Raw genomic sequence first — 9,408 nt, 5'->3', positions numbered from 1 at the left:
GGGGCATGGAGAATGTTCAGAGAAGTGGCCTGATAGCCTGCCTCCGCCTCCCGGCCCTGGTATTCCTTGGAGGTCTCCCATACGAGCACTTGCCAGGGTCGGCCCTGCTCAGCTTCCGAGATCTGACGAGATCGGGCTTGCCTGGGCTATCCAGGTCAGAGCTACACCACGCCACTTTGGAAAGGCACAAAAACGCCATGCCTATGAAATCTCCACATTTAAATGTTACCGGCCAGTGTTTGATTTAGATTCTTGGGTTTGTTTTTCTAGTCGCTTCTGACAAACACCCCGCTTGTCCCCAAACACGTTTGGCCGCCCTGCTAATCCTCTGTGGCCCAGTTCCATGCATAACGAATTCTCGCCCAGGGCATTCTGATGTCCCGCACCTCGCTCGCCGGCACTCAGCCTGGCCCACAGACCGTGGCTACACGTCTCTTCCTCCGCTTCAAGGGCCTGGTTCACACGTGCAGAGGAAATCCCGGGCCAGAGGTGGAAGGATGGACAGCACTGCTTCACACAGCATGCGCAGAACCACAGCTTACACGTGAGCCGCTTACGTTCAGAATCCCCTGCAAACGGAAAACCAGCAAACAAAGGGGAGGCGGCGCCTTTCACGCTGTTGAGCCGCTTTACTATTCGCAGGGAGATTTCGATGCAAGTGAACCTTCCAAGCTGGGAAGGGGGCACCCCGCATTCTGGAGTGGTGCAGTCTGCTCTATCCCACCACCCCGGCAACCTCATTCTCCTGCAAAGCTAAACTACGTTGGTAAAGTTGCCAACTTCCAGGCAACGCCTGGAGATCTCTCGAGATTACAACTGGCCCCCAGGTGACGGAGATCAGTTCCCCTGGAGAAAATGGCTGCTTCAGAAGGTGGAATCTATGGCACTATACCCTGCCGTGGTCCCTCCCTGAACCCCGCCCCCATGGGCTGTACCCAAATTTCCCAACCCAGAGTTGGCATCCCTAGAACCAGGCCTAGGCTGACATACGAGGCAGGGGTTCGGCTGCTTTACTCAGAGGTGACCCTGCAGATCTCCAGGTGCCGATCCAAGTGCCAAAACAATTTAATGGATCCATAACTCACTCTGCCCCCAAAGATCTGAACCAGCTGCAGATTTCTATGGTGAGGGCAGATCTCACAACTGCTGCTCCATCCTCTGGCCGGATACTGAGATGTCTGGAAAAACAGGGATGTCCTCAAATCCATTAAAAGGGACAAAGGAGTAGGAAGCTCTCATGTGGAGTTTCTACCCATTCATTTCAGGAGCGTTTCCTGTTCCACAACTACCTGCTATTCTAATCACCCTTCCATAACATTCCCAGAATTAAGAACAAAGTTTGAGTCCAGTGGGCACCTTTAAGACCAACCAAGTTTAATTCTGGGCATAAGCTTTTGTGTGCAGGCACACTTACTTCTTCGGACACATGCACACGAAAGCTGATGCCCAGAATAAAATTTGGTTGGTCTTAAAGGTGCCCACTGGATTCAAACTTTGTTCTACTGCTTCACACCAACATAGCTATCCCGCCCCCCGAATCTATCAGTTGAGGTAGTTTGGTGCAGTGGTTCCCCACTCCTCCACTTGAATCTGGCTGGAGGACCTTGGGCAAGCCGTAGTTCTGCCAGAGCTGTTCTCTCAAGAGCAGTTCTCTCAGAGCTCTCTCAGCCCCACCTACCTCACAGGCAGGGCTCTTTTTGTAAAAAAAGCCCAGCAGGAGCTCATTAGCACAATAGGCCACACCCAACAGCAGAAACCCATTAGCATATTAGGCCACACCCCTGCCAGCACAGCTCATTAGCACATTAGGCTGCACCCCCATGTTACCAGAAGTGTGCTCATCCAGCCACACCCACCTTTTGCTTCTTATTCTGTTTACCTTGTTTGTTGTCAAAACCCAGGGGCTTTTTTGTAGCAGGAACTCCTTTGCATGTTAGGCCACACACCCCTAATGTAGCCAATCCTAATGAATTTCTGCAGTTGGGCGTGGCCTATTATGCTAATGAGTTCCTGCTGGGCGTGGCCAACTCGGGAGCCAGCCGGAACTCCGTTCCTGCGCGTTCCTGCCCAAAAAGAGCCCTGCACAGGGAATCTGTTGAGGGGAGGGGAAGGAGTTTGTATGCCGCTCTGAGGCTCCAAGTGAAGGGCAGGGTATAAATCCAATCTCTTCCTCCTCCTCCCTCTTCTTCCGCCTCTTCCTCCTCCTCCTCCTCCTCTTCGTCTTCCTCCTCCCTGGGTTTAAAACAGCTCTGTTTGCTCACCTCCCTAAGCAGAGTTACAGACCACAAAACGCATCTTACTGGGAGGTCAGGATGATTTTGCCCAAACTGCACTTTTGCGCATGTGGCAGTCAAAACGCCACTGCAGCGGCTGCTACCTTCACCTTCACAAAGCGGCCATGACCCCCGAGCCAATCCAATCCGGATCCTCTTTCCTCCTCCCCTCCCCCACAAATTTCTTCTCCTGCTGCAACAAAACTTTTCTCTTCCCTTCTTTCTCAGTACTTAACGTGTGTTTATACAGGAGATAAAACCAAGAGGAGGGGACGAGGTTCTCCCCATAGTATTATGACGACTTCTAAATTTTCCTAACTCGTCAGAAGGCCTTACTCTTCACGGGCCACGTGCAGACGCAATCCGGCAGACCGTGTTGCCTGACAGTCGCCCACCAGCCGGATTTAGGAGCAAAAATATATTTTAGCTACTTCAGCGATTATTTACTTCATATATATATACCCAGCTTTTCCTCACCAACAGGGACCCAAAGAGGCTTATATCATTCTCCCCTCCTACATTTTATCCACACAACAATCCTGTGAGGTAGGTTAGGCTAAGAGAGAGTGGCTGTCTCGAGATCACCATGGCAGATTGGACATTCAAACTGGGTCTCCCCAACGCCCTGACCCCTACCCCACGCTGCCTCTCAGCCATTACTGAAGGATACTGAAGATGCCATCAAAAACCAACTGACTTTCTCAAACTTGTCAACTACCTTAGAGAACGAGGACACAATTGACAGGGACAATCTTACACAGGAGTCTTTTCCATTATTGTCTGCCCTACCACTACCTCACCCTGATATTTTAAAATATTGTAACGCTAACCAAAATATTGTCAAGATGACCACTTATTTAGAATCGATGTGTGAAATCTGGCCATTTTTATCTCTGTGCCCCCCCCAATCCATTCCTATGCTCTATACTAAATCTCAGTTTTTGTAATCGTTGTTAAAGCTTTACCATATGATTTCGACCTGTATTCAATACGAATGTGCAGAATGCTCAATTTTTGTAATTTCTGTTGCAGCTTTACCATATGATTACGGCCTGATGAAGGGTCAAAACCGGAGATTTACCTGGGACATCCGCTGCCGTGGTCAATACTATGTGGTTATCCTCATGTATCATGGCTTAGCTTCATATGTTTACATTCAACTTGTACTGCATCTTTAACGAATAGTTAATAAAGAGGTTTTTGTAATTTTTTTGTGTGCATTCCTTCTTTACAGTGTTTTTCAAATTTAGTATACTACACCCACTGTATAGGCATTTTTTGTTACAATTCCTACACCCTGGGCGAGTATCTGCCATTGCCCTCTGACTGCTGAGGCCCTTGGGTGGAAGGAGGAGGAAGAGGAGGAGAAGACTGAATTTATACCCCGCCCTTCACTTGGAATCTCAGAGCGGCTTACAAACTCCTTTCCCTTCCCCTCCCCACAACAGACACCCTGTGAGGGAGGTGGGGCTGAGAGAGCTCTGAGAGAACTGTCCTTGAGAGAACAGCTCTGACAGAACTATGGCTTGCCCAAGGTCATCCAGCAGGTGCAAGTGGAGGAGTGCGAAATCAAACCCAGTTCTCCCAGATTAGAGTCCGTGCACTTAACCACTACACCAAACTGGCCCCTACTCTTAGATCCTACTCTTTCTAGGCACACTTTGGATGCAGGTCACGGGTTCAATTCCATTAAGAGATGCTGCTGCTCAGGTGGATTAGTCCACTGACCCTGAACGCGAAAGCGTTGTGTTTCTCGGCTCTCAGCCTCACCCTCCAGCGAGTAATCCTCTTGCCACCAATTTCACTCCTGTGGACCGGCCACCCCCCCCCCCTCATTTGCTGATGCCCATCCTAGATTCTCACCTACAGCTTTTCTCCTCCTTGGATTTTCCAAGCATTCCGCCTCTCGCAAGTACCTTTTTCCTGAAAGCCGGACTCTGAGCAGTCCTCGGGCCCTCTGTGCCATTTTTTCACCCAGCCGAATGACAATTGCCACTTCCCTCCCAAGAGCTGCCCTGGTTTTCAAGAACCCACTTCCTCAGAGCGCTTGTGACTATGCTCTTGACTTCACAGCGGTTTGGCCCGGGATTGTCATTATGGTGATAATGACAGGGCTCGAGTCACACTTACGAAGTCTGCAATCGGAGGAAACGCAAGCCACCCTTTTCTCCGTTTAGCTTCCCTCACCACCACCAACACAACTTTTGTTGTTCAGTCGCACAGTCGAGTCCGACTCTTCGCGAACCCACGGACCACAACACGCCAGGCCCTCCTGTCTTCCGTCGTGGTCCGGAGTTTGCTCAACTTCATGTTCGTTGCATCTATGACACTGTCTAACCATCTCATCCTTTGCCGTCCCCTTCTTCTTTTTCCTTCAGTCTTTCCCAGCATCAGGGTCTTCTCCAGCAAGTGCTCCCTTCTCATTGGTTGGCCAAAGTATCTGAGCTTCAGCTTCAGTCTCTGGCCTTCCAGGGAACAGTCAGGGTTGATTTCTTTTAGGATTGACTGATTCGATCTCCTTGCAGTCCAAGAGACTCTCAAGAGTCTTCTCCAGCACCATAATCCAAAAGCACCTATTCTTCGGCGCTCGGCCTTCCTTATAGTCCGACTCTCACAGCCATACATAACTACTGGGAATACCATTGCTTTGACCATATGGACTTTTGTTAGCAGGGTGACGTGCCTACTTTTTATTATGCTGTCTAGGTTTGCCATCGCTTTCCTCCCAAGGAGCAGGTGTCTTTCCCCTAATTCTTGCCAGCCTGGAACCCTCCCCTCCTCACTCACTCTCTCTGACATCAGTTCAGCCAATCACTGCCAGAGGCTTCACCCCATCAGAAAACCCCTTGGTTGATCACAATGCCAATTTCACAGCTGGGGTACCTAACTTAGGACCCAAAAAACCCACTCGGGAATAAACAAATAAACAATAGTCAATCTGTAGGGTTGTGGATAACGTGTCGGCTTTAATCAGGCGCATTATTTGCTGAAACACGGCAGGCCTCAAATCCCATTGCACCCTCTCCGTACCCTTTTGTGCACATATACCAAAGGGGTGAAACGTGTTCAAAACATGGACCTTTCTCATTTGCTAGAAAAAGGGTGGTGGTGGGGTCGTCCCTTTTCCGAAAAACCCTGCTAATGGGGGGTGGGGGCGGGGGAAACTAAATACAAAAACCGGTCTCACCCAAGCCTTCAGAGCAAGGCCAGGTATTCTGATAAGGAGCTGGTCCCAATTACTAGGCAAACTTTTCACCTTTCCAGCTTTCGGTATGCCAGGCTGGAATCGCTGGCCCAGATCAGGAGTATGGCCACCGCCCACCAGTCTTCGTTTGAGGCCCCTGCGCTAACTGTGGACTCCAATTCCCAGGTGCAACTACTCTTAAAGGTACAGTAATGCTGGCTGGGGGCAGCACAGCCCCTAATGGTTTGAAGAGCGGGAGCACACACAGAAAGACAAGGGGAAACTTTTTTTTAAAGTTCCTTGCTCTGTTTTTTAAGCAGAATGAGCAAGCGCTTTTCACACCTCTGTAAACAGTCCGGCACTCCTTCCCCCCCAAAGGCCTTGTGCCCCCTGGCCTGGAGGGGAGTTCGCACTGCCAGCTGTCTGAACATCTGGGACACTGGGAGGCAGCCAACACAAGGTGTTTCCACGCCCCGCAACAGCTATTGTGTGTGTGTGCTTTTAAAGGACCCCCAAATCAGCTGCCCTTCAAAACCACCAGCAAAAACAAATGACCTACAAAGGGCTCAGCGGTTGTACAGGAGAAAGCCACTCTGAGCTATAAATAGTTTCCAAAGATAAAAGGGCCTTTCAGTTTTGTTCTCAAAATATTGTAAGAGGAAAGTAGAGTAGGCACTTAACTGTTCAAGTGTGAGACGTCAGGGCTCAAAGTGGCTTCAGGAGAAAGCCTTCCTCCCTCAATCACTCTAAGCGTCAAGAGATAGGATGTCAGTATCGTGTTGAGGGCAAAGGCACTCTGAGCATGCACAGAGGTACTTTGACAACACATTATTTCCTATAGGTTTCTTTAAAGTACTATTCCAGCAGTGTTAAATATAAGTCCCGGGGGCCGGAACCAACCCATCCAGAGCTCTTACCGGGCCCACAAGCAACTGGTATGTATGGAAATGTAAAGTACTTTCCCTTTTATGGTATCCCTTGGAGGGGGAAATAGTCTTGTATATGATTAAGCACATTTATGGAGGCTTTTGTGGGTTCCCCAGTAAATCAACTGCTTTAACTCCTAGGAATCAAATGCTTTTGTTTGTATTTTGATTCTAAAAAGAAATATTGTTGATTGGGTTTGTCTGTGTCCTTTACAAAGTTTATATCTCCGGTACCTGGCATTACATTTTACGGCACACGAGGCCCGGCTAGACAAAGTGACATTTATGTCAGATCTTCAATCTTGTTATTTTTATTATGTTATTTATTACTCATGTTTTCTCTTCTTTGTAATCGATCGCAATGACTTTTGCCTAGATACCATGAACACTATTGTATTGTATCCTTAAAGACAGGGCACAGCCAACACGGGCATACACTGATTTATTTACATTCTGTTTTTTTCTCCCCGATTTTGACACTAAACGGCTTCAAGCATCATTCTCCCGTCCAATGTTCCCTCTAAACTGTGGAGTATTGTGAGCAAAAATTCTACTTTGTGAGCTACTGGCATTAAAATTGTGAGCAAGTGATTTGGCTGCTGCATATATTAGTTTGCTCTGAAGCCATTCCTTCTGAGCTAGGGCAAAAATCCGTGAGCTGGAGGATAAAAAGTTGTGAGCTAGCTCACACTAACTCAGCTTAGAGGGAACATTGCTCCCGTCCTCCATCCTCTCACAACATCCTTTTAAGGTAGGCCATGGTGAGAGTCCATGATGGGCGCAAGATCACCCAGCGAGCTTCCAGGGGAGAAGCGGGGATTCAAACACGGGTCACGCAGGGTCCTAGTCCACCAGTCTTATCTACTATACCACCCTGGCTCTGGGTGAAGGAGGCGAGGGGAGGCTCTGAGAACCAAGGGCAAAAACTATTTTAATTATGGATGACTTATACAGAAAGATGAGTCGGCGGTAGCCAGCACCACAGAGATTCTTGGTTCTTTAAAGACTACCACATGTAGTGAGACCAGAGCACATTCTGACAGATGTTGGCAGAGGATTAACACTTCCAGTTACTGCATCTGTCAACGTCTATGCCCATAGCCCACGAAACCTCAAGCTGCGATAGATCCAGTGGCTCTTTTGGCCACCGCAACTCTCTCCCAAAGATTCCTTCTGTAACGTGCACCGCTGGTCGGAGGAGGACCAGGTGTGGAGAAAGCAAAGGCCCCACACCCTCTGCGCATGCTGCCGTCCCCAGAAACCGGCAAAGATACACATGAATCCTCCATTACGCAAACACATTTACCGACAGCTGAACCAGACGTTACGCGCCATGGGAAAATAACAATCACCCTAAAAGTACACATGCACCTTCCACAAGATTCAGCTATGGAAAAAAACAAACCAGATACCGCCGATATTTGTCCTATCACCACACAGGGCGTTTCACCTGGACAACAGAAGCAGGGGAAAGTCGGCACGCAGGGCCTGTGGGCCCCCCCCAAAGGTACTTTTCCTTGCCAGGCTGAGGCGAGAGTGAAAGAACAGAATTATTGAAGCCCCGGGGATTTCTGGGCATGTACAGAGTATTCCTACCATCACTGCTGAAGTCTACATAACCCAGTCCCACCCAGGTATGGTCAGTGCCAAGGAATTCAAGATCACAGAGCGGGGAAGGGGATCTTCCAGGCAGATAGCAGACCACAAGGTTCTTGTTTTTAAAGGTTTAACATATCCCCCCTCCCCCAATGCACACTGCTTTTTAAACCATCACAAGTCACAGAAATGCTAAACAGACTCAGGGAGACACCGTTGGTGGTAGCTCCCCGGATGGTGTGTGTTCTCATCACATGCTCTTGCCCCACACGTAGAATCACACAGGCCAGGCCAAAGAGGAAGCATTACACACATGGGAAAGGCAGAATTGTCACACAAACTCACATGCAACAGACCAGTTTTCCTCCCCCCCCCAAATTATAAAAATGTAGCTCCTTCCGCCCTATCCAAGTAATGTGGATTGTGCATGTTTCATAAATGGATAACACAACCCAGCCCAGAATAAATCAACATATTTTTGCACAGAAATGTGCATGGTGGTTCCAGAGGCAAAACAGCCCACCTACCCACAAGAGACCCCCACTTAAAACATGTGAGAAGGCATGCTGGATCAGGCCAACAGACCGTCCAGTCCAACACTCTGGTAACACACAGTGGCCAAAACCCAGGTGCACTCAGGAGGTCCACCAGTGGGGCCAGAACTCCAGAAGCCCTCTCACTGTTGCCCCCCCCCAAGCACCAAGAATACAGAGCATCACTGCCCCAGACATAAGAACATAAGAGAAGCCATGTTGAACCAGGCCTGTGGCCCATCCAGTCCAGCACTCTGTGTCACACAGGGGCCAAAACCCAGGTGCCCATCAGGAGGTCCACCAGCAGGGCCAGAACCCCAGAAGCCCTCCCACTGTCGCCCCCCAAGCTCCAAGAAGACCGAGCATCACTGCCCCAGACAGAGTGTTCTATCTAGACCTTGTGGCGAACAGCCACTCATGGACCCCTGCTCCATATGTCTCTCCAATCCCCTCTTGAAGCGGTCTATGCCCATAGCCGCCGCCACCACTTCCTGCAGCAGAGAATTCCACCTGCCTTCCTAAACGCCACTGGCCACATAACCCACGCCAGAAGAGTCCCCAGACGAGTTCCCCCACTTTGGGGTGTGAAACTGCTCCAAGGGGTGGGCACCCCAATTCAAGGGGGGGGGAGTGAAAAGTTTCAGATAGGGGAGAACTCACGCCCTCCCTTAAAATGCCCACATCATGTGGGCCACATGCAACACGCGCGCTCTTAAAGGCCACGAATGCAACCCCTAGACAGGGCCCGCAACCTGCATGCAGGTCCAGGCCACCCCCAGTGTCCCCCCCCCCACCCTGTGTGCTTGCGCTGCCCACCGGAAGCAAACAGGCTTCGATTCCCCCCTCCCCATATTTACCTGGACCCCTCCCCTTCCTCCTCCTCCCCTCTCCCCTGT

This window comes from Gekko japonicus, unplaced genomic scaffold, assembly GCF_001447785.1.
Source record: "Gekko japonicus isolate JY-2015 unplaced genomic scaffold, Gekko_japonicus_V1.1 scaffold64, whole genome shotgun sequence".
Taxonomy (NCBI): Eukaryota; Metazoa; Chordata; class Lepidosauria; order Squamata; family Gekkonidae; genus Gekko; species Gekko japonicus.
Note: the sequence above shows the minus strand (reverse complement) of the source record.